At 44.4% G+C, this 27,050-nt stretch overlaps 1 long non-coding RNA gene across 1 annotated transcript; it reads left to right on the top strand.

Moving 5' to 3' along the window:
- Window positions 1-27,042, top strand: LOC138651314 (uncharacterized). The gene is made up of 4 exons (XR_011315468.1): window positions 1-117; window positions 19,955-20,107; window positions 23,453-23,596; window positions 25,280-27,042. It is a non-coding gene; the product is annotated as an uncharacterized lncRNA (long non-coding RNA).
- Window positions 27,043-27,050: the final 8 nt, after the last annotated feature.

Genomic DNA, 27,050 nt, shown 5'->3' on the forward strand with positions numbered 1-27,050 from the left:
ACTTTTTGTGGTGTCACATTTGCTATGATGACGATGCCGCCTCCTGCTCAAAAAAACGGAAAGTGTGCGAACCTGACGAAGATGTTTGCCTTACCGAAAGGAGAAGGATCACAGGCGGTTTGTCTCCATCACTCATAACCTTGACCTTATTATTACATAAAATAGGAGTTTATGGTAGATCGGAAGGATGCAGCCGGTGGACATGAGGGGTGCTGACTAGAATAAAATATGTATTTGCAGCTTTCAGAGCACAGGGGCTCCTTCAGGCACATGAATTAAAAAGATAAGAGCACAAGATTTAAGAGATGTTACAACAGGACATTTCCTCCTGAGGTGGAGGGGTGATGCCTCCTAAAGATAAGCCATGGAAATCAAATTAGGGTTTTTGAGATGGAGAGTCGTTGGGAATGTTCTTCATCGTTATCTGAAGCTCGTCTGGTGGAGGTGTGAGTTGTGTCCATGTGGTGAGTCCAGGTGTTAAATTGAGTCCTATTGTCAAAGAATTGAACATCCTCAATCAGTTTGAATTCCCAAATTCTTCTCTCTCTGTCCTCCTTAAAATGCCCTTTTAGCACCTAAGATGATTTCCCACAGTCCATCTCATTCTTAATTGTTTGCCTGTGTAGTGTCACCCTTGTTCATAGTTTTTGCATGGTTTCCACAATACAGATGCCTCCAGGACACCTTGTACATTGTATCATGTGTACCGCATTGGAGGATGTATATGAAAAGAAACCCATGACCTCATAGTCCTGATTTGTGTTTGGTATGTGGACTATATTTGTGGGTACAAGTTTTACACTTTTTATTGTTACATGGGAATTTGCCTGTCACCGATGGTTATGAGAGGACACTTCTGACAAGGAGATTCCTCATGTTAGGGGTCTGTTTGTAGGAGAGAAGCTGGGGTTGCGCGCGACCACAAAAGGCTCCATGTTGTTGTTCTCCCTCAGTGTGTAATCCAGGAGGCTGCTTCTTGGGATCCTTGTAGATCTGTGCATCTGTTCATCCACCATAGTGGATGGTATCCTTGTTGTAGGAATGTATTCTTCAGTGATAGTGTGAGCTGCCCAAGCGAGGTAGTCGTGGGCGAGCTTCTGTCCGCATTCGCTTTGGCATCCTACAGACAATTGTGGCTCCTGCCTGGGTGTTAGTGTTGTGAGGATCTTGTGCCCGTGCAGGCCCCTGGTAGCCGATGGTATTGGCTGGACAGGACCACGAGTTCCATAGATTATCAAAGTATACTTCTGCTCAAACATGGGAACTTTACTGACCCTGGTGAGGGTTATATACAAGGGATAGTGAGTACACAGTCTGAAGCAGTTTTCATTCACACCAAGAAGCCTTTTCACAGACATCGTTTCCTTCAATTGAAGTCTGCTGTCTGCTCCAGGGCCGGTATAGCACATTGTTTCGCCCTACTTCGTCTCAGCCTAGCTTGTCGCCACAGTACAGTTCAGCTAGTTTCTATACATCCACTCAGCAGCTCCATGTCCTATCACTATGGACGCCCTGGATCCACCGCTCAGGACTCCCACTAGTTCCATGGTCTCAGCCCCCTTTAAGGCTGTACCTTCAGCATTTATCAAGCTCAGGGTTTCTCATGACACGTCGTCCTACCCAAGGACACTTTTAAGGTAGAAGGTCACTTTACCTCTTCTGTAAGTTCCTAGACACGCTACCCCATCGTCCCATCGTCTCTTTTGCTGTAGTTCACCCAAAAGGCAGCACTGCACACCTGTCACTTCGGCAGACTCTAACTCTTCTCTGACTAACTTCAGAGAGCTGGTTACTTGTCCTAGCACTAAGCCTTCCCCCGTGTCTGTTGCTGCGGAAACCCCTTCACCTACATTATATTGCAAACACTACCTAATGTCCTAAGTCCTAACCTATGTCTTGCATGCATCACATCACTATGCATTATAATTCCTTACATTCAGTTGTCTACATAGCTCTTGCAGATGAAAAAAAAATGTTTCTGTTGCTAAACGTGATACAACCTGCCATATTCCACGTTGGAATTTTGTGGCGGTGAAATTGTTCTGTATGTCAAACTATTGCACAGTAAAAAAATATTTTTCTGGCTGATGCTAAATGTAATTCAGCATGCCATATCTCATCTTGTTATTTAGTGGGGGTGAAAGTCAACTTAATCTGCATAGCTCATGTAGATTAAAAAAAAATTATTTGGTAAACATGATACAGCCCGCCATATTCCATGTTGTAATTTTGTGGCGGTGAAATTGTTCTGTGTGTCAAGCTATTGCACAGTAAAAAAAATATTTTGTGCCTGTTGCTAAACGTAATTCAGCGTGCCATATCTCACCTCGTTATTTAGTGGCGGTGAAAGTCAACTGAATCTGCATAGCTCATGTAGATAAAAAAAAATGATTTGGTAAGCGTGATACAGCCCGCCATTTCCCATGTTGTAATTTTGTGGCGGTGAAATTAAGCTGTCTGCAGAGCTCATGCAGATTAAAAAAAACATCGGCTACCAACATGAAACAGCAGGCTAGATCTGAGTTTGAAATTGTTTTGCGCAAATATTCGATTGTATACAGGCCTCATCCACAGTTAAAACATACTTTGTTCTGTTAGTAACGTTATACAGCAGGCTAGATATCATTTTTAAATTTTTGGGTGCTGATATTGTTCCTCATACAGGGGTACACATGATAAAATCTAAATTGTTTTTTTTTTTGCTATCGGGCTACATTTCATCTTTTCATTCTTTGGTGCATATGCGCTTCACATACATTTTCATCACTGTCCCCGTTGGGGCTCACAATCTAAATTCCCTATCGATATGTCTATGGAGTGTGGGAGGAAACCTCTGCCAAATTCAGTAAGCACAAAGGCCCAACTTGGAAAACACATATTTCCACAAATTTTGGGCAGCTAAAACAAAAAAGTGGCATCAATTTTAATTTTTTTATTTTTTTAATCACTTATATAGCACCAATAATTCCGCATCATTTTACAGACATTAGTGGCACTGTCCCCATTGGGACTGACAATCTAAATTTCCTATCAGTATGTCTTAGGAGTGTGGGAAGAAAAATGAGTACTGAGAGAAAACCCTCGCAAACACGGGGAGAACATACAAACTATTTGCAGATGCTGCTGGAAAATGATTGTCCTTGGTTAGATTTGAACCAATAACCTGAGAAATGGAAACCTACAATGCCAACCTGTCGGAATAAGGTTTATTACTGCATATATTACAACTAGTATGTACTACTGTTTATTGGTGCACGAGTCTCTGTCTCCAACAATAGTGTTACAGTATATTGTCAATAACACATTGTCTAAAAAAAAAAAGAGTCCCAGGACGTTCCCGCTAACTGCTCACACTGTGTGTAGCTGGAGCACATTCTACTTTCACTTTATAAGCTGGCAGACGAGATTCTAAGATCCCGAGCTTAATTTTAATATCGTGGCAGGGCGCAGCGCTTTGTATGTGGCATCATACATATGCATTTGCAGGACTGGATTGCTTGACATAAATATGGCAAAAAATGGTAAACTGGGAAGGAATACTCATTTAACCATTTAATTCTTGTAATCTCAAAAGTTCTGTAGCTTTCTTATATAATCTCTGCTTCAATCCTATCCATCCATAATGCTTCCATCACCCATCTCCATCATCTATCAGCCATCCATCTTACGGAGCACAGTGCGGCTGTAGAGGACCTGACTGTCATCTCTCGGGCCCCGTTTCGTCCCTCTTTCCCCCACATACATTTATACCAGTTTCTCTTTGCTTCTCTTGGCACCGCTGGGCATGAACATGACTGATGGAGATGATCTTGTTGAAGCTGCTTCACACCTCTTTCCTATTCATCCCATGCGCTGTGTTGTGCACACGCTGCAGCTGCAATAAGAGATAGTCTGCAAGAGGGACAAACTGGAACTCTGATTAGCAAAGTGAGGAAATTGGCTATTGCTGCCAGAACCTCTAAAATTGATTCCATCTTGAAGACACGTGCTGGAAAAGGGGCAATTGTGGATCAAGCCACTCGGTGGGGCAGCATCTATTTAATGATTGAGCGATTGCTTGAGCTGAAACCTTTCCTTGTAGATATGTCCAACCCTCAGGTAACACTACATGAAGGTCAATCGACACAGGTGGCTGAATTGAAGGAATTGCTTCATCACCCATTTACAGTGACTAAAAAGTTACAAGCTGAGATTTAACTCCTGGCATTTTTATAAAGGAGTGGAAGAACTTGTTGTTTTGCCTGTCCCAAAGAGGAGGTTTAATCGCAGATGGCATTGCTGCTTCAATGAAAAGGAGTGAGACACTGCTATTATAAAATAAAATTCATCTCACAGCTGTTTATGTGGACCAGAGTCATCATATATTGCTGAATGATCAACAGCTTACTAAAGGAAAAGAAGCTTTGATTGAGGTAGCAGTTAGGATGAGTGGGCTACAGGACGGCCAAGAGCAAGAGGGCTCGGGTCCTGCCAGTGCTGCTGCTGAGAGCAGGACCATTTGCAATTTCCCACGGTGGGATCTGAACCCTGGACTCACAAGCTGCAACGCACGAGTGCTTTCCACTGAGCCACCATGCTGCTCGGAAGATAACCTTTGGCAAAATCATAGATATGACTCGCAGCACCAATGGGAAGATCAGGAAAAACTAGAGCAGGTCCCATTGGCAGTCACTGATTACAATTTCTAAAATACACCTGAGTGGAGGAATTTCATTGTCCTCAGTCAGAGTTGAACTAAGGACACCAGCATTGAACAGCACAGCAGTGCTAACCACTGGGCCATCATGCTAGCTAAGCACTAAACTCTGGATAAGTCATTATTATGACTTCCAGCACCTATGTGAAGGTCAGAAAAACAGACATAGCTGCCCAACACATCTAACCAATCTGTTCATTGATTTCAGTTTCTAAAGTGAGGTGGAAAACAGGATCGGACTGGCCAATGCCATGTCTCGTCATGGGCTGCCTTGTCTGCTACGTTGTTAACAGAATCGGTGTTCTCAAGATACCCATACTGTTACGAGTTGTAATGGAGCACAAAGTTGGTCTTGTAGAAAATCTTCCCTATCTCCATTCAGGGTAATATTAGTAATATATCCCATCTGGTTCATGGGGATGGGGACAACATGGGCCTGTGTGATTTCAAATGCCAGGGCTGAATTTCAGCACCAGTCTGTACCTGCTGTCTTTGGTGGGGTCAGAACCCAGGGCTCCAGTGCTGCAAGGCTACTAATGTTTTTGTGTTGACCACTCAATGTTCCCAGGGTTGGAAGTCTATCACAGCACGATGGCTTAGTGGTTAGCACTGCAGCGCTGGAGTCCTGGGTTCAAATCCCGCCAAGGACAACATCTGTGAAGAGTTTGTATGTTCTCTCCGTGTTTGCATGGGTTTCCTCCCACATTCCAAAGACATACTGATAGGGAATTTAGATTGGGAACCCCATTGGGGACAGCGATGATAATGTAAAGCGCTGCGGAATATGTTAACGCTATATAAACATAAAGATTATTATTATATTATTACTGCGATGCACACAGTGTGCCTCACTGCTGTCAAGATTATCTTCAAGCATGCTTTGATACTGCAGCATGGGCACATCCCTTTTCAGGAGGGGAAGCAACTGGCAAAATTTACTTTTGATTTATGGATCGAACAGACTGGCAACCTAGTAGTCAGCACTATTTCAAATCCTAACAATCATGTTTGCTGAAGGCACTCAAGGGTCTGTCTGTTTGGCAGATAATTTGTCATTTTGGGTGGTCTGAAAAAAAAGACCCAAGTTAGGAAACTGCAGACTCGCGAATGCTGCTAACCACTAACAGAGTTGGGGCTGAGGATGAATTGCTTGTCGTGGTTGCATAACTCTGTCTGCGGGAAGCCGCAATGTAACCTTCTTGTCTTCCTCCTCTGCTGAGCTACTGAGATGCATGCCTCTGGGTTTACACCAAGTGGGATCAACTACCTCATCATCCTCTCTGCTCTCACCCTTCTCGCCCTGAGAGTCACCCTCCCTCTCTTCCTGCTCTGACAGCACAGTACAGTCCACAGGTGCCTCAATTATCTGAGTCCCATCAGGATCACCTCCACCCCCTGTGGTTAGCATCTGTTGATTAGGGTTTTGATTCTGCTGGGACCCTACTTTGTTCAGACCTGGATCAAACTGAAAAACTGTTTGGCCATTGGTGCAGATAATTTCCTCCTCTTGACTCTGTGAATCTTTGGAGTACACTGCCGATGGTCATGGCATAGAATGTGTGAACAGATCTGCATACTCAGTTATCTGTGGTTCCCTACAGTCAGTTGGCCAGTTGGAGAGTTGTGACATGTGGGAAAACAAGGGTATTTGGATTGCCACCTCTGAGGACTGTACTGTGTGATGTTAAGGTGGAGGAAGAGGAGCAGAGGCCACTTGATGCAGCGCTTGCCATCTACTGGAGCAAATGTTCTTTCTGGCCCTCATCTACAAAGCATACTGCTGTGCCGCTGCCAAAGAAAGGGAGTGGAGTAACCCATCCAAATAACGCAAGTTGTAAAAATGCTGCGTAATTGCTCACTGCAGAAAAACAAATCTACTTGTCATCAGTCATATCATACCTGCATCACAAGTCTAAACTGCTATTCAGTACTTTCATTTCTTTCCTACGTCCACCAGCTCCCCCTCCCTCTCTCATCTCACCTGAAGACTTGCCTCACCACCTGTGACCTTGACCCAATAACATCCCACCTCATTCCAAACCTTACCACAGTCTTCATCCTTAGCCTAACCCACCTCTTAAACCTGTCATTAACAACTGGTGCCTTCCCTCCTGATTCAAGCTTACCTTGATCACACCCATCCTCAAGAAGCCCACCCTTGACCCACCCTCTGTGTCTAGCTATTGTCTCATCTCACTTCTCCCCTATACCTCCAAACTTCTTTAACAACACGTCCATTTTGAACTGTCCCCCAACTTCTACTGTTGCTCCCTCTTTGGCCGCTTACAATACGGCTTCTGACAGCACCATTCCACTGAAGCTACCCTGACTAAAGTCAACAATGACATACTTACTGCCAAATGAAAGCAACGCTAATTTGTCCTCCTCCTTCTCCTGGACCTTATTCATTGTCTTACTAACTATGAGATCTGGCATCTGCCTTTAACACAGTGGACTGTTCCCTCTTACTACAGACTTTCTGACCTCTTGCCATTACAGACTTGACCCTTTGATGGATCTCCTCGTACCTAACAGACAGGACTTTCAGTGTCTCACACTCAAACACTACCTCCTCATCTTACCCCTATGTGTCAGTGTCCCCCAAGGTTCAGTTGTAGACCCGCACTATGCTTATTTTGCACACACTACCTCCCTGTTATACAGACTGCACGTGTCACCCTAAGGTGTTCCCAGCCAATAGCTGGTGACACCTTCTATTTAAGGCTCCTCCTCCAATATGGAGGTGCCTGAGCCATGTTGTTAGTTTGCTTGCTAATTGTCAGGTTCCGCAGGTCCACGCATCTGCTTGTCTACTCTGTACCCATCTGCTCATACCTGTCTGTGCTCTTCTGTACATCAGCCAGTCCAGATCACACCTGCCAGTGCCCATCTGTCTAACGTCGGATCCAGCCCACACCTGCCAGTGCTTTTCTGTTCCTCAGCTGGACACATCTGCATCTGTGGTTCCAGTGTCCCTACAGTACCTGCCTGTATTCTTCATCCCTCCTTGATTTATAGCAGCCTACCTGCTTTAGGGGTCAGCTGCCACCATCTGTAGTTCAACCCTGGAGAAGCACCTGGTGCCACCTTCTTGTCCCTCCTTGGGTTGTGGTTTTCACCTGCTGCTGCTTATACGAGGTCCGATCTGCTAGGCCACATAGTTACACCTTTCCAGGCTTTTGTGGGCTACGGCACAGGGGCTCCACAACCTTGCCCATTACAGTCTCCATCTGCTGTATTGGCTGTAGTGGAAGAGGTGTTGGTCCCCATTATACTATTTCTATTCTGGCGACATTGATGCCACTTTGGTGGTGTCTGCTCCTAATTGCTTGAAATGTGAACACTCTTGGTTGGGTCTACATCTGCTGTATTGGCTGTAGTGGAAGAGGTGTTGGTCCCCATTATACTGTTTCTACTCTGGTGAAATAGATGCTACTTTGGCTGCGTCTGCCACTAATTGTTTGAAATGTGAACACTCTTGGTTGGGTCTACATCTGTTGGGTTGGCTGTAGTGGAAGAGGTGTCGGTCCCCATTATACTAGTTCTACTCTACTGTGTTACGATTGATGCCACTAAATTTTGGAAATGTGTAGACTCCTAGTTGGGTCTCCTTCTTGTGTGTTGCCTGTAGCAGTAGGCTGCCAAGACCAGCAGGCCACTACTCCCTTTGAGTCAACAACCCTTGTTACTATCCTTACATTTTTCTGACAATAGTAGTCTACAAAACTGAAATTTGGGCCACCTGAGTGTGGGTGAGCATGAAAGCAGGCTGAGCTGTTGCATGTGGTATCAGGGCTCCCAGAGCAGCAGGCCTACATTGATACCTCACCCACCTTGTCTTAATTTGAAGTTCAATTAAATTCTGTAAATGCTGGCCCAGACCTTGATACCTCATACATGGCTGATTGCTGCCGTACCATGCTACAACAGTACTGTGGGTGAATTGAGGCCACTTTCCTGGTGTCTGCTGCTAATTTGATGTGTTTAAGCAGCTTTTGGTTTCATTTTAAGGTGCTGTGTATGCGTTTGTTTTTGGCTCCTACTGACCTCAATGACGTTCGGCTATGTTTGGCGAATATTTGATGAACAAATCGTCGAAAATTGCAAATTTGACCATCGTAATCTGAATAACAATTAAATATTCCCTCATCTCTAGTCATGATGACTTGATGTTTGTATGGTGTTGTCCTCGATGTATATGGTCATGTCCAGAAGATGTATCTGGGACTTTGAGAAGTTGAGGGTGAGCTTGATAGTTGGATGGGACTTGCTGAAGTTATTGTGGAAGGTAAGAAGATCATCTTCTGAGCTTGTTCAGATTTTTATTAGATCGTGAAATTCCTCTGGACTTGGACACTGTATGACAAATTTCAAAGTCTAATTACCAAAAGGTCATTTAGGGATAACAGTTAGGGATAACTCATAAGGATGTTCAATTCTTTGACAATAGGACTCAACTCAACACCTGGATTTATGACTCACTACATGGACACGACTCTACCAGGAGGACTCCAGATAACTAAGGGGTCATTCTCACTGCCTCTCCATTAGTAAATCCCTAATTTGATTTCCATGGCTTATCTTTAGGAGGCATAACCCCTTCCACCTCATGAACAAATGTCCCGTTGTAATATCTCTTAAGTGTTGCGCTCTTCTCTTTTTAATTCATTTGTAAACCTGCCTGATGAAGGAGTCCCTGTGCTAGGAAAGTTTGCAAATATATATATTTCTGGTTAGCCAATAAAGGTGTAACTTCGAGAATACTTTTGTCATCCATTAACAATAAGCTGGGGAAGCTAGGGCTAGCAGCAGATTGTCATTGTGGCCACCATAACATGCTGGCCAATCCAATCATTGACTGCACATGGATGGTCCACCAGAAGCATGTCTCAAGCTGGAGGAGCCAACATCTTAACTAAACAAGCCCAGAAACAAACTTTTGGCCTTTTCACCCATTATATAGAGATCAACTACCTGCCCTTCAATGACAGAATGGTGAAATAAAATCGCCCAACTTTTCCAACTGGGAAAGTTAGCAGCCGTACCCCAACACAATCAGTCTTCCTTTTGCAGAATTTGGTAACCATTTTGTCATTCTCTAACTTATCCCTCTGTGGTTGCTCCAGTTCCCAACTAACCTTACTGCGATAATACATTTTATCTTAACCCTAAATCATTTAGTTCTCTACTGTATGTATATATCTTCATTGGTCAAACCATGATTTTACTACCTTAACACTATGCACCCGTCTATCCCAGCCTTCTATTCCCGCTGCTTTTCTGAGTATTATGTTTTTTTCTTTCTTTTTTTTTAAATCCACCCTAGTTCCAGAGATATTGACCTTTTTATTCAGTGCTATTTCATTGGTCTTTACTAAAGGGGCGTTGCTTAAAGAGTAACAATGTAGATGTGACGCCCGAGAGACCGGGGTACCCAGCACCGGACCAATGGGGTCTGTCTCTTGAGGGGGATGTCACGGGTGGCTTGACCTGGTGCTGTGGCCTCAGGCAATGCACAGTGTAAGGGGTATCGTGAGGGGACAGGCACTTACTTGATCAGCAGCAGGTTCTCCCAGCGGTGACGATCCCAATCCTGGATAGATGGCTATTGTCCAAATGAAAGACTAAGGCACTGAAACGTTTAACCAGTTTACTTTAACAAAAAAGGATTTACAACCAGTCCTGTCACCGGAGTCTGTATGGGAACTCTGAGTTACTTTGACCCTGCCAGGGTCTTCGCTTCTTATTGTACGCAATATCTGTGTGGCCCTGCTGCTGTATGTGAACTGGCTGCCGGCCCAATCTGTCCCCTCCGGGTCCTGGTTCGATGGGCAACCCGAGTCCTTTTATCGGCTTACCCCCTCCGGGAGTACCGCTGAACTCTGTGTCTGTTGCTGCGTCCAACCCTAGTGAAGCTGATATCACCTCACGTTTTTCCGGTTGCTGTATCATATGTAATGAATACAGCCACGGATCCGGGATCCGTCTTTGCGCCTGTTCTGGGTAGTGATTAATGCTACCCTTTTCTCACAATGTCCTTTTTCTCTGTCCCTCTTCTCCTCAGGCCGGTGATTTGGGCCTGGAAACAGTCATAGGGCTGTTAGAAATTCAGCTGTATGACCTCTCACTTTCAGCTCCTTAGCCCAACTGCCCAACTGCCAGTTCTTCTCTCAGACCAGAATGGATCAAGGGGAGTCTCTGGAGCTCCCCCTTCTGGCCGGAGGAGGTAGTGCAGTCTTGCTATTTTAGTATTTGTATTCAGTGTCAGTAACTATATTTGTGGCAAATACCTCTAGGGGTGCCACATTCCCCCTTAGTTAAGAACAGTACTCCGGGACTGTGGGACGATAACATTTTGAAATAACAATTAATATGTACAGAGTCTCAAAAATGAAAAGTTACAAAAACCACTCAAGGAAACAAAAATAGAGTTCTGTAAAAAGTCACTTCAAATAGCGTCCATTAATACAGTTCTATCCTTGAAGGTACTAGGAAAGGCACTGCACTTTGTGTCCAAGAATTTAGTTCCATTTTTTCCAACGGAGTTATCAATATAACGTCTAAAGAAAGTTCAAAAAGAGCAAAAAGCAAAGTTCAAAAAGCAGTCTTTCCGGAGCTTTGATTTAGTGCCTCCGGGCTGATAAAAAGTTCAAGAATATGCAAGAAGTTCATACAGACAAGTCTCTGTAGGTACTGGGCTTAAACGTTGCAGAATGATAACAATGACTATAGTTTTATAGTTGGTAATCTGCATACCTGGCCGGTAATTGACCCTGGGTACTACGCTGTGATCTACGTAACAGCGGTATCTCTCCATGTGGTGTACTACTGTCTACTGCGGATGTAGTATCTGCCCGCTCTGCTAAAGATAATTCCACGACTATGGAGTTGGCAAGTCCACCGTGAATGGGATCACTCTGATCAGGAATCTGTTCTTCCTGGCCTGGAATCTCCTGTAGTACGAGGTCAGCCTCTTCCTGTCTTGGGACTTCTGGTATTGGGTTCGGTGTTGGGTAAAAGGCCACCATGGGAACCACTACTGCACCATGGTATGTTAGTAGGGTTTTGGGAAAGTCTCCTATACAGGTGTGATACATTTCCTCTTCTTTTTCCTTTACTGGTTGGACCTGCATGGGTTGAATAACTTCTGGTTCTGGCTGGACAACTTCTGTCTCTTTCAATGCTTCCGGACATAATTTAAGATTGTCTCTTGACACTAGTACAGATGATAAGCCCCCGTTTTTGCTAATGAGACACATTTTAGGATTATCCATTCTTGTTGGTAAAACTGTGTAGGGTACGGCTTCCCACTGATTGTCTAGTTTATTGGTTCGACGATTTCTCTTGAGCACTTGGTCACCCGGTCTTAATGGGGTCGCTAGAGCATTCTGGTTGAAAGTTCGCTCTTGTCTTTCTCTAGTTTGCTGAAGGCTTCTTTCCACACTCTCTTGCACTTGGCGATACTGCTTTTCCGTATGATATCCCAATTGGAGTCTTGGACTTCTGCGTCTGGTTTCAGAATTCCCATTTCTAGATCGATTGGTAATTGGCCGGGTCTTGCACGCATAAGGTAAGCTGGGGTGCAATTGGTGGAACTCACCGGGACATGATTATACAGATCCACCAAGTCAGGCAATTTCTCTGGCCATTGATTCCTTTCTGCCTCAGGTAAAGTCTTTAGTAGTTCTATTACAATATGGTTCATCTTCTCGCATAAGCCGTTTGTTTGTGGATGATAGGCCGCCGTCCGGATCTTTTTGCAACCATACATATTACAGAATTCTCTGAAGATCTCTGATTCAAAGGCTGTACCTTGGTCGGTGAGAACCTGTTCCGGATATCAATGGGGTCTACAAAAGTACGTTTGGAACGCTTTGGCTGCTGTTTTTGCTGTCAGATCTTTTACGGGTACTACTACCAAGAAGCGTGAATAATGGTCCACGATCGTCAAGGCATAGACATAGCCGGACTGGCTTGGTGTCAACTTCACGTGGTCCATGGCTACAAGTTCAAGTGGTTGTTTGGTGATTATGGGCTGCAGTGGTGCTCTTTGGTTCTTTTGATCGTTTCTTCTGAGGTTGCACGGGCCACAATTTCTGCACCACTGTTCGATTGATTTTCTCATCCCGACCCAATAAAATCTTTCTCTTAGAAGTATTTCTAACTTTTTCCAACCGAAGTGACCCGCACCATTATGGTAAGCTTTGAGGACCATCTTGACATCTTGTTTATGCACGATAATCTGCCAAACCAATTCATGTGTTTTCGGATTGGTGTGTCTTCTACAGAGCTTCCCTTGATGCAGGAACATTTTGCCTCTCTCTTTCCAGAGTTGATGCGTCTCTTCTGGGGCATCCTCATCGGGATATGCACTTTGCTCACCTTTGCTTCACCAACTTCACAGCCGGATTGCTGTCTTGGGTGTCAGCCCATCTATGGTGTGCTAACGGATTAAAATTCAACTCTTGTTGTTTCTGATAGGTACTTGACTGATGATGTTTTGCCTTGGGATGATGGAAGGCTGGTAGTTCAATTTCTTCAAGCTCCCCCGTTTCTTCTTCTACATCTCTCAAGTGTGGCATCCGGGATAGGGCATCGGCATTTCCATTCTTGCGACCTGCTCGATACTTGATCTTGAAGTTGTAATTAGATAACCGGGCTATCCATCGCTGTTCTAACGCACCTAATTTGGCTGTGTCCAGGTGGGTCAACGGATTGTTGTCAGTATAGACAATAAATTCTGCAGCAGCCAGATAGTGTTTGAAACGTTCAGTCACAGCCCAAACTACTGCCAGTAGTTCCAATTTGAAGGAGCTATAATTTTCTGGATTTCTTTCAGTAGGCCGGAGCTTTCTACTTGCAAAGGCGATGACTTTCTCCCGACCTTCTTGCTTTTGTGACAGCACCGCTCCTAGTCCCACATTACTGGCATCGGTGTAGAGGATGAAAGGTTGATGGTAATCTGGGTATGCCAGAACCTCTTCTCCGGTTAGTGCCTTCTTTAGTTGTTCAAAGGAGTCTTCCCTTTCATCGTTCCACTGAAAAGGAGGGTTTCGGTTTGAAGGTTTCTTCGTCTGCCCTACCAAGGCGTCATGCAAGGGTGCTGCCAATTTGGTAAATCCCTTTATAAATCTGCGATAGTAACCCACCAATCCCAGGAATTGCCTCACTTCTATTGCGTTGGTAGGTCTTGGCCAATCCCTTATGGCGGTTATTTTCTCGGGATCCGGTGCTACTCCCTCCGAACTCACGATGTGTCCCAGGTACTGTACCTTTGGCTTGAGAAGGTGACATTTGGATGGCTTGATTTTCATGCCATACCTGGATAAGGCTTCGAACACTTCTGCCAGGTCTATTAAGTGTTGTTCGTAAGTCTTTGAGTAGACGATCACATCATCTAGGTACAGGAGGACGGTCTCGAATTTCTTGTGTCCGAGGCAGCATTCCATCAGCCGCTGGAAGGTACCGGATGCGTTGCAGAGTCCGAATGGCATGCGATTAAATTCACATAGACCCATTGGTGTGGTGAATGCCGTCTTTTCCTTATCTCTCTCAGCCACAGGGACTTGCCAATACCCGCTTGTTAAGTCTAAGGTGGAAAAATAATTAGCAGATTTCAAAGCAGTTAAGGACTCTTCTATCCTAGGCAAGGGGTAGGCGTCTTTATGGGTGATGTTATTAATCTTCCGGTAGTCTACGCACATTCTCATGGTTCCGTCCTTTTTTTTGACAAGCACTAGAGGGGCCGCCCAGGGGCTACAGCTGTCTCTTATTACCCCGGCCTGTTTCATCTCCCTCAGCATATCTTTTGCACATTGATAGTGAGCGGGCGGTATGGGTCTATATCTTTCTTTTATTGGGGGATGGTCACCTGTGGGGATTGTGTGTTCTACCCCTTCTATCCGTCCGAAGTCCAATGGGTGTTTACTGAAGACTTGTTCATATTCCGTCACTAGCCTATACACCCCTTGTTTTTGATGGGTAGGTGTTGAATTTATGCCCACGTGTAGCTGTTGGCACCAATCCTCCATTTCTCCATCTGAGCCGTTGCCTTCCACCTGACAGGTTGGTTCTAAGGGCTCAATGGTTGTGATGGCATTGTTGTCAACAGTATATAGCTTTGCCACTGTAGCATACCTTGGCAAAGTGACCTCTTCCTCTCCACAGTTCAAAAGTCGTACCGGCACTCGTCCCCGGTGTACCTCGACTACCCCTCGTGCTGTGAGTATAGTGGGCCTGCTGTCGGTGTACACTGGTTCTATTAAGGCTTGATAATCTCGTCCCTTAGTACCAATGGCTGCTCTACACCATACCAGCATTTCTGTTTTTGGTGGGATTACAATAGATGTTGGATCACTTACCCTCACACTGCCGATTTCTCCACCTGCAACTTCTACCTGTTGCCTTAACATCAATACTTTTATTTCCCTCCGGAGAACTCTCTGCTGGCAGGATTGGGCAGTTTCAGCAATTTGCTGTAAGACAGAAATGACTTCGGAAAAGCAGTTCTCTAACACATTCATTCCTATCAATACAGTTGGTTCACAGTTCCGCCGGTCAACATCAACAACAATTATACCCTGTTTCTTCAATTCTACTTTACCAATCTTTATGGTCATCTCCCTGAATCCTAGTTTCGGTACCAACTTACCATTACTGGCCCATATATCTAGTTCAACATCAGAGGGCCCTTTATCAATATCTGCATCAGCCCAGTACCTCTTATAAAGGATATACGGTATAGATGAAATCTGGGAACCTGTGTCCAGCAAAGCGTTGAGGGGAATTCCGTCCAGCACGATAGGGATAATGGGTCGTCCTCCGATGTACCTGTCGTGCCAGGGTGTTGGGCCTTGAAAGTTCATTCCTGCGAAGCGGCCCGCATTCCCAGGGGATTCCCGTTTAAATCACAATCTCGTGCAAAGTGGCCTGGCTGCTGGCAACGGCGGCAAATGGGCTGTCCATCCGGTTGGTAGCGGTCGCGGGGTCGTCCTCTCCATGTCGGGTATCTCCGGGGTCTCATCCATGGAACATCCTCTCTACGGTTTGCGAACTCTATCTTGGGTCCTCTAAAATAGTACTATATACTAACATAGTTAGTAAGGCCGAAAAAAGACATTTGTCCATCCAGTTCAGCCTATATTCCATCATAATAAATCCCCAGATCTACGTCCTTCTACAGAACCTAATAATTGTATGATACAATATTGTTCTGCTCCAGGAAGACATCCAGGCCTCTCTTGATTCCCTCGACTGAGTTCGCCATCACCACCTCCTCAGGCAAGCAATTCCAGATTCTCACTGCCCTAACAGTAAAGAATCCTCTTCTATGTTGGTGGAAAAACCTTCTCTCCTCCAGACGCAAAGAATGCCCCCTTGTGCCCGTCACCTTCCTTGGTATAAACAGATCCTCAGCGAGATATTTGTATGGTCCCCTTATATACTTATACATGGTTATTAGATCGCCCCTCAGTCGTCTTTTTTCTAGACTAAATAATCCTAATTTCGCTAATCTATCTGGGTATTGTAGTTCTCCCATCCCCTTTATTAATTTTGTTGCCCTCCTTTGTACTCTCTCTAGTTCCATTATATCCTTCCTGAGCACCGGTGCCCAAAACTGGACACAGTACTCCATGTGCGGTCTAACTAGGGATTTGTACAGAGGCAGTATAATGCTCTCATCATGTGTATCCAGACCTCTTTTAATGCACCCCATGATCCTGTTTGCCTTGGCAGCTGCTGCCTGGCACTGGCTGCTCCAGGTAAGTTTATCATTAACTAGGATCCCCAAGTCCTTCTCCCTGTCAGATTTACCCAGTGGTTTCCCATTCAGTGTGTAATGGTGACATTGATTCCTTCTTCCCATGTGTATAACCTTACATTTATCATTGTTAAACCTCATCTGCCACCTTTCAGCCCAAGTTTCCAACTTATCCAGATCCATCTGTAGCAGAATACTATCTTCTCTTGTATTAACTGCTTTACATAGTTTTGTATCATCTGCAAATATCGATATTTTACTGTGTAAACCTTCTACCAGATCATTAATGAATATGTTGAAGAGAACAGGTCCCAATACTGACCCCTGCGGTACCCCACTGGTCACAGCGACCCAGTTAGAGACTATACCATTTATAACCACCCTCTGCTTTCTATCACTAAGCCAGTTACTAACCCATTTACACACAATTTCCCCCAGACCAAGCATTCTCATTTTGTGATATGCCACGTCCAATGACTCACCGTGGTCCAGCCTATAGCTTACCTCTTCATAAAAACTGATTAGATTGGTTTGACAGGAGCGATTTCTCATAAACCCATGCTGATATGGAGTTAAACAGTTATTCTCATTGAGATAATCCAGAATAACATCCCTCAGAAACCCTTCAAATATTTTACCAACAATAGAGGTTAGACTTACTGGCCTATAATTTCCAGGTTCACTTTTAGAGCCCTTTTTGAATATTGGCACCACATTTGCTATGTGCCAGTCCTGCGGAACAGACCCCGTCGCTATAGAGTCCCTAAAAATAAGAAATAATGGTTTATCTATTACATTACTTAGTTCTCTTAGTACTCGTGGGTGTATGCCATCCGGACCTGGAGATTTATCTATTTTAATCTTATTTAGCCGGTTTCGCACCTCTTCTTGGGTTAGATTGGTGACCCTTAATATAGGGTTTTCATTGTTTCTTGGGATTTCATCTCCTGCATTTCCTCTCATCTCCTGCATGGTTTTAGCCATTGAAGCAACAACATCAGCTAAAGAGTCAAGCTTTTGTTGAAGAGCCTCATTAGTACTGGGCCCCAGGGGCTTAGCAATGGCCCCGGACATAGCTGATGTCACTGGTACTCCCTGTTGTTGAGGAGCCTCTGCCATGAGTTGCGCAGGCTCCTGATCCCGAGGTGCCTCTGCCAGCTGGAGACGTATAGCGCTCTCCTTTAATTGGGCAAATGTCAATTCAGGGTTCCTAAAAACAAGCATGCTCACATGCCCCCGGTGAGAAGGGGTGTAGAGTCCCTCAATAAATTGATCTCTTAGCAGTTTATCCGCTCCGGTGTTAAAAATGGGTTCAGCCAGTGTAAGTGATTTAAGGGCTTCCTGCAGGTTTAAGGCAAAGTCTCTCACGCCCTCATTAGCTTTTTCTTTGCAATTAAAGAATCGTATTTTAGCTTTGCTGCTGGCCGTGGTTTCAAATGTAGCTTTTAATCCAGCAAATATGCGTTCAACAGTGCCTTTTAGATCAGCTGCCCATGCTGTGACTTCTCGCTTAGCATGGCCACTTAACTGCATCATCAGGAGACTAACACGCTGAACTTCACCCACGGGGAACATGTCAAAATGAGCCAGCATCTTTTCTCTGAAATCGTCAAGGGTATTAGGCTCACCTTCATACATTGGAAGCCACGGGCCACCCGGGGTATATGGCATCAGCACCGGTATGATGGGCGCCACTCCTTGCACCGCTGCGCTACCGGACTCTCTATCGACACTCTGTCTTTCAGCTGCATTAGCGTCGCCGGATGCTGCGGCGTCTCCGTGCTGCGACATACTGTGCCCCCTTAGTTAATCCGGACCCTTCCGGTCCTCCGCTTCCGTCGGGATAGTGTAGATTCGTTCTGCTGCGCAGCAGGATTGGTTTTCCCCTTGCTCTGACGTCAGAGCGCTCAGCTTGGTGCCGCCCACAATGACACGCCCCCTGCTGCTCCCACCCGCCGCGCGCTCTGTAATGGCGGATTCTGAAGTTTTTCAGTTAGACTGGGGCTCAGGTGATGGCGTAGCTCAATTAACAGTCTCGTGCCTAACGGTTATGAGGTGATTACCTCAGGGGATGGCGGCCATCTTTACTCCATTATAACCAATGGGGAAAAGTCACTTTCAATAGTTTTTAATGGGAAATGGAATTTTCTTTAATAAAGTCAATTTTCACGATTTTTCATCCAAGTTTTCAAAGTTTTGGGCTCCAATCACGGCACACAATACCCGGTATATGGGCTGGCTCTATCCTGTTCGTGACGCCAATTGTGACGCCCAGGAGACCGGGGTACCCAGCACCGGACCAATGGGGTCTGTCTCTTGAGGGGGATGTCACGGGTGGCTTGACCCGGTGCTGTAGCCTCAGGCAATGCACAGTGTAAAGGGTATCGTGAGGGGACAGGCACTTACTTGATCAGCAGCAGGTTCTCCCAGCGGTGATGATCCCGATCCTGGATAGATGGCTATTGTCCAAATGAAAGACTGAGGCACTGAAACGTTTAACCAGTTTACTTTAACAAAAAAGGATTTACAACCAGTCCTGTCACCGGAGTCTGTATGGGAACTCTGAGTTACTTTGACCCTGCCGGGGTCTTCGCCTCTTATTGTACGCAATATCTGTGTGGCCCTGCTGCTGTATGTGAACTGGCTGCCGGCCCAATCTGTCCCCTCCGGGTCCTGGTTCGACGGGCAACCCGACTCCTTTTATCGGCTTACCCCCTCCGGGAGTACCGCTGAACTCTGTGTCTGTTGCTGCGTCCGACCCTAGTGAAGCTGATATCACCTCACGTTTTTCCGGTTGCTGTATTATATGTAATGAATACAGCCACGGATCCAGTATCCGTTTTTGCGCCTGTTCTGGGTAGTGATTAATGCTACCCGGTTCTCACAATGTCCTTTTTCTCTATCCCTCTTCTCCTCAGGCCGGTGATTTGGGCCTGGAAACCGTCATAGGGCTGTTAGAAATTCAGCTGTATGACCTCTCACTATCAGCTCCTTAGCCCAACTGCCCAACTGCCAGTTCTTCTCTCAGACCAGAATGGATCAAGGGGAGTCTCTGGAGCTCCCCCTTCTGGCCGGAGGAGGTAGTGCAGTCTTGCTATTTTAGTATTTGTATTCAGTGTCAGTAACTATATTTGTGGCAAATACCTCTAGGGGTGCCACATAGAAGAGCCTAAAGACACGCCCCAGAGGATCCCTATAGCACCGCCCACTTGTAAAGCCCATAAAAATTAACACTGCGTGAAAAAGCCCATATCTCTACAACCGTATAGCTGATTTAAAAAAAGAAAAAAGCAGAAAACTCAGTGGAGCAGCAGGAATACAATAAAAAAACCTTGTTCCTATAACTCTCCTGATTCTCAAAACCTAATAATGTGAAATCTGGACCCTAGCTAATATAGTTGCAGTTCCCGGTCCTTAAGTAAAGACGTAGAAATACAATGCATCAAAAATGACTTCTATTTTCAACGTTTTTTAATATATTTTTTTCTTCCTACCAGAACAAAGCCGAAAATTAACGACGCAAATAAGGAGACGGTGTGCAAAATCTGCAGAATGTCAATTTTCTGGCGTCGTCACTGGCAGAGATAAGACTTTGACAATAAAAACATCTTGCTGTGATTCAGATATATGCAGTTCCCCAGAGCCCCAGTGTAAGTAGATCCCTTCATCTCTACTTTTATAGTAATATGGAAATATGGAGGATGCTCTTGAGAGGATCACTCAAAATTAATATATAGTCTTCTAAGAGGGTGGTCCTCTCTATGTACAAAGTGTCATGGGGATCCTGTGACTGAGAGGCCAGAAGATCACGGTGTTTGGTCACTCGAACTCCTGCACTGGTTAGAACTGCTTCACCATGCTACTAAACAGTGTAGGTTTCCTTGGCTCTGGCACTGCTAGGGTTAATCTGTTCACTTGACCTCCTGTTGCTCTTCATCCTTGATTGTCTCAGCAGTTCTTTGTTGGACACTCACCAGTGGATGGGACCCACTCGCCGTGGGGACACCGGCACGCTATGGGGGCTCAGTGCCTGTGCCAGGGCCTGCGACTGGGCCCACCCACCTGCTTTGGGCCTCGGGACTTACGATACTTACCTCTCCCCCACTCCACCGCTGCAGCATTTTCCGTGTCTTCTGACTTTAAGATGTTCAGGTCAGAGGGCGCGATGATGTCTGGGGTCATATATGGGGCCCATCATACACTAAAGCATCAAATATGGGGCCCATCATATACTGGAGCATCATACATGGGGCCCATTATATACTGGAACATCATACATGGGGCCCATTATACACTGGAGCATCATATACGGAGCAGTTATATACTGGAGCATCATATGTGGGGCCCATTTATACACTGGAGCATCATATAGGGGCCCATTATATACAGGAGCATCATATACGGGGCCCATTATACACTGGAGCATCATATATTGGGCCTATTTTACACTGGAGCATCATATACGGGCCCATCATATACTGGAGCATCATATATGGGCCCATTACACACTGGAGCATCATATAGGGGGCCCATTATACACTGGAGCATCATATACGGGGCCCATTATACACTGGAGCATTATATATTGTGCCTATTTTACACTGGAGCATCATATATGGGGCCCATCATATACTGGAGCATCATATATGGGCCCATTACACACTGGAGCATCATATATGGGCCCATTACACACTGGAGCATCATATATGGGGCCATTATATACCGGAGCATTATATATGAGGCCAATCATACACTGGAGCATCATATATGGGGCCTATTTTACACCGGAGCATCATATATGGGGCCATTATTTACTGGAGCATCATATATGGGGTCCATTATACACTGGAGCATCATATATGTGGACCATTACACATTGGAGCATCATATATTGGGCCCATCATACACTGGAGCGTCATATATGGGGCCTATTATACACTGGATCATCATATACGGGTCCCATTATACACTGGAGCATCATACATGGGGCCCATCATACACTGGAGCATCATATACGGGGCCCATTTTATACTGGAGCATCATATATGGGGTCCATTGTACACTGGAGCATCATATATGTGGACCATTACACACTGGAGCATCATATACGGGGCCCTTATACTGTATGGAGGACTATGTGGTGCTCATTATACTGTATGGAGCACTATGTGGTGCTCATTATACTGTATGGAGCACTAAGTGGTGCTCATTATACTGTATGGAGGACTATGTGGTGCTCATTATACTGTATGGAGGGAGGACTATGTGGTGCTCATTATATTGTATGGAGCACTATGTGGTGCTCATTATACTGTATGGAGGACTATGTGGTGCTCATTATACTGTATGGAGGACTATGTGGTGCTCATTATACTGTATGGAGCACTATGTGGTTCTCATTATACTGTATGGAGCACTATGTGGTTCTCATTATACTGTATGGAGCACTATGTGGTGCTCATTATACTGTATGGAGGACTATGTGGTGCTCATTATACTGTATGGAGGACTATGTAGTGCTCATTATACTGTATGGAGCACTATGTGGTTCTCATTATACTGTATGGAGGACTATGTGGTGCTCATTATATTGTATGGAGCACTATGTGGTGCTCATTATACTGTATGGAGGACTATGTAGTGCTCATTATACTGTATGGAGGACTATGTGGTGCTCATTATACTGTATGGAAGACTAAGTGGTGCTCATTATACTGTATGGAGGACAATACTGCCCAGTTTCTGAGCTATTGCAGAATTTAGAATAGATATCACTCATGTAATGTAAGAAGTGAAATCTTTGGCATTGTACTATACCTATATCTCTATGATGTATTTGTGAATCATGAATTATGGTATGTGTTAAAGGGGCCCACTGAGACTCTTTCTCCAGGGCACCCAAAAACCTGGAGCCGGCCCTGCCCTTGCCTCAGATGTCTTGCAATAGTACCGTGACACATAGAAGATATGGAAATTAAAAATTGGTCAGAGCACGATCAGACCAAGTGATCTTCTCAAAAACATGTTCTGCTGGAGAGAGTTCACTAAATTTATAGATAGGTCTCATGGTGACTTAAAGATACTTTTCCCTTATCCAGTCACAACAGCCATCCCTAAACTATGTTCTGTGGGCCCCCATCTGTGTTACCATGTTACAGGGTATCACCGGCTTGTAATTTTTCCTACAACTTGTCCCCAATTGCCATCCATAAATTAATGAGTGGGGTGTTGGGGGACCACCTGTTGGTGGCATGGGGAGACTAAACTACTTGTCAGTGATGTGGGAGGAACTATCCCCCGGTGGTGCACTTGGTGGTAGGGGAAGGTTCAACATTGGGATGTTATGGTGGCTAAATGTTTTTGGAGGCTTCTATCAGGAACAGGACAATATGTCTCAGGCGTGACCAGGTACGGACTGGGGCTGAAATTCAGTCCTGGCACTTAAAATCACACAGGCCCATGTTGTCCCCGTCCCCATGAACCAGATGGGATATATTACTACTATTACCCTCGATGGAGGAAAGGAAGATTTTCTACAAGACCAATATTTCTAATGATACTCGTGGCTGCTGGGGTAAGTGACGGAGTCAGCAACTTTGTGCTCCATCACAACTCTTAACAGTATGGGTGTCTTGAGAACACAGATTCTGTTAACAACGTAGCAGACAAGGCGGCCCACAACCAGACAGGCCCTTCTGGCATTTGCCAGAATTGCCAGGTGGCCAGTCCGGCCATGGATCTAATTGGGTTCTAGGACACGAGCAGTTGTTTCTTCTGTTTTTTTTATTCCTGGAGTTGTGCACCCAAGACATCCTTTTAAGATGAGCTTTTTTAGACCTAGCATATTGTCAATTTTCTCCCTTTTTGTCGGGATATGTGCCGGAGTGGTAGCGTTTCTTGAAAAAAGCATTTTTTTAATCAACTAGAACAACAGTTTTAAAGACTTATACTAACAGATGCCTTCTAATCTACCTACCCTGTGCGATGTATTACAGGGCCACTGAAAAAAAGACGAAAGAGCAACGGGAAGACGTGTCCTACCTGCTTTTCCAATGATTCAAATTGTCATGCGACCAATGCTATCCAATGTGACGGGGACGAAACGCGCTGTATTTACTATTCATCAAGGTTGACTGAGTGTGAGTGAGTTCTGTATAGACCGAGATGTGTTTGGACGCCCAGAGGTGTCAGATTGGTTCAGTTTTTGGAAAGAAGATGTACCAACCACCCAATAAATCAAAGAATGCCTTAAGGGTTCGAGTAAGGCAGAAAAGGTCGACTTGCCCTCCTTGTAAGCCTTAGTGAGAGGGCCTGCATGTCATTGAAGCCCATCAATGAATATCTAAAAGTGATAAACCCTTTAGTTGTACAATAAAAATGTGAAAACTGTTTTTGTGATAGTTCACTCCTGCGTGGAGGCATCAGTAATCGAACTTGGAAGCCCCGAGCCTGAGGTTGCACCCCCTGAGAGAGTCTCATGCTCACAAGGATCCTAGCTCTATGGTAACGTTACATCTGAGAATGATGTCATCAGAGTTTTTCAGTAGTGCAGCCTCGGGATTGGAGCCTTCAACTTGAAGTGCTCATATCTCAGCCTAGAAGTAAGATATTAACCTCTTGATGGCTTATGACGTACAGTAAGCGATAGGCAGTGTCCCTGATTTTGATGCGGGCTCCTGATTTGATCAGCTGTCATGTGCCTCTAACAGCCGCGGGTGGAATCGCGATCCACCCGCGGCTGTTAAAATGTTAAATGCCGCTGCCAATCTCTGCAAACTGTTTGCGCGTCACAAGACACGCCCGTCGGCGCCCCTGTCACATGATCTCTGGGCGATGACGGTTTGCCATGACAGCCGGGAGTCTGTTGAAGATCCCTGTCCTTGTCATTGCAGATGCTGAATCCCTGCTATGTGCAGCACAATCGATCGGAAGATCGCAGCTTTAAGTCTCCTAAAGAAAGTAAAAAGTAGAAAAGAAAAAAATGAAAAAAAAATATTGAAAATATTTTAAAAAATATAAAAGTTCAAATCACCCCCCCTTTTGCCCCATTAAAAATAAACAAAAAATAAAATAATACACATATTTGGTATCGCTGTTTTCAGAAATTTCCGATTTATAAAAATATAAAAACAATTAATCTGACACACGTTGTACGGTACATGACGTCACAAGAAAAAAAAAAGCAAAACTCCAAAATTAAGTCTTTTTTGGCCCCCATAACATTCCAATAAAATGCAATAACAGGCGATCAAAACATTATTTCTACCAAAAAATGATATCAATAAAAACGTCAGTTTTTTACGCAAAAAAATAAGCCCTCACCTTGCCCCAGATCCCGAAAAATGGAGACTCTACAGGTCTCGGAAAATTTCATCACTTTTTTTTCTTATACACTTTGGATTTTTTTTCACCATTTACGTAAAAAAAAGAACCTATGCATGTTTGGTATCTGCAAACTCGTAATGACCTGGGGAATCATAATTGCAGCTCAGTTGTAACATATAGTGAACTCGGTAAATAAAAAATCCAATAGACAATTGTGGAATTGCAGGGTTTTTTTGGGGGAAAATTTTACCGCACTTGGATTTTTTTTTCCTGTTTTCCAGTTCACTATATGGTAAAAATCAATTGTGACGTTCAAAAGTACAAATCGTACCGCAAAAAAAACCGGAAAATCACAATGGAATAAAAAGACAGTTTTCACAATTTTATTTCACAATTCTCTCAGAGATCTCCCCAGTTTTGCCTCCTAAGTACTCCGTCCATGTAGATGAGACTCTATCTTTAGATACCTAAATCAATTATTTCTTTCATTTCAACAGCAACATCTTCCTCCTTGGACGTGTATCATGGATGTGCTTCCGCTGGCATCTGTGAACATGAGACCCTCAAGAGGTTTCAACTAGAAGATGAATTTAATACGGAAATAACCACGGCGATTATATGCCACGCGGGGGTGCCAATTATTAATCGACTTCTCTGCTTAATCCTGACAAAATGTGCAGTGTGGGGTCTGACACAGCTCTGAGGGGTGACATGGGGGCAGCAATTTTTCTACACTGATTGATTTGCAAGGGTAGGGGCGGACACTGGCAGCTTGGGTCCCCTGTGCAAGAAATGTGTTTGGCCCCCTCTTTTTATGGCGAATAAGCTACAAATTATATATAAATATTACATAATCTCTTCTTGTTATGTATATTGCCATGCCTTATTACACAGTGCCTTCACCAGTTATGTACAGCACTGTCCCAAATTACACACTGCCTTCTCTTGTTATATATATTGCTGGCCCATATTACATAGTGCCCTATCTTGTTATGTACATGTCCATCTCTTATTACACAGTACCCTCTCTTGATATGTACAGCTCCATCCTTTGTTACACAGTGCCCTCTCTTGTTATGTACAGCTTCGTCCTTTGTTACACAGTGCCCTCTCTTGTTATGTACAGCTCCATCCTTTATTACACAGTGCCTTCTCTTGTTATGTATATTGCTGCCCAGTATTGCATAGTGCCCTATCTTGCTATGCAAATGGCCATCTCTTATTACACACCATTCCGTATTACACAGTGCCTTCTCTTGTTACGTATAGCACAGTCCCTTATTACTCAGTGCCTTCTCTTGTTATGCACAGTATGGTCCGTTATTACACAGTGCCTGCTTTTGTTATGTATATGGACATCCCTTATTGCACAGTACCCTCTCTTGTTATGTACAGCTCCATACCTTATTACACAATGCCCTCTCTTCTTATGTACAGCACGATCCTTTATTACACAATGCCCTTTCTTTGTTATGCACTGCACAATCCCTTATTACACAGTGCTTTCTTTTGTATGCACAGCACCATCCCTTACTACACAGTGGATTCTCTTGTTATGTATATTGCTGGCCCATATTACATAGTGACCTATCTTGTTATGAACAGCATCGTCCCTTATTACACAATGCCCTCTCTTGTTATGTACAGCACGGTCCTTGTCATGCTGGATAATCACCCTGTTCTTTATTACATAAATTCCTGTCTTGTTAGATGTGTAATGCAATGACTGCTGATGGAACATGGGAAAGCTTCTATTCTAATGGAAAAGCTGATGGATTGGTCATCTTGGCACTACCTGCTTCATCAGCAGTCATTTTATATTTAAAAAAGGGCTATGTAATAAAGAGAGGGAGCTGTGATTAACAATGTTGAGAATGCGCTCTGTATGGGATGATGTTGTACATAACAAGAGACGATACTATGTAATACTGGACAGCGCTCCACATAACAGAGGATCTGTATAATAAGGGACAGCTCCATATATAACTAGAGAGGCAGCTATGTAATAATGGACGGTGTTATATATAATAAAACAGGAAAATATGTAATCTTTGGTGCTATATAAAACAAGAGTGGGCACTATATACTACAGGACTACGCTATACATAATGAGGGAGGACACTATATACTACGAGACAGTGCTAGACATAATAAGTGAGGACACTGTATACCACGTGATAGTGCTATACATAATAAGTGTGGACACTACATACCACGGGACTGTGCTATACATAATAAAAGGGGACACTATATACAGTGGGGAAAAAC

The sequence above is a fragment of the Ranitomeya imitator genome, chromosome 10, assembly GCF_032444005.1.
Source record: "Ranitomeya imitator isolate aRanImi1 chromosome 10, aRanImi1.pri, whole genome shotgun sequence".
Taxonomy (NCBI): Eukaryota; Metazoa; Chordata; class Amphibia; order Anura; family Dendrobatidae; genus Ranitomeya; species Ranitomeya imitator.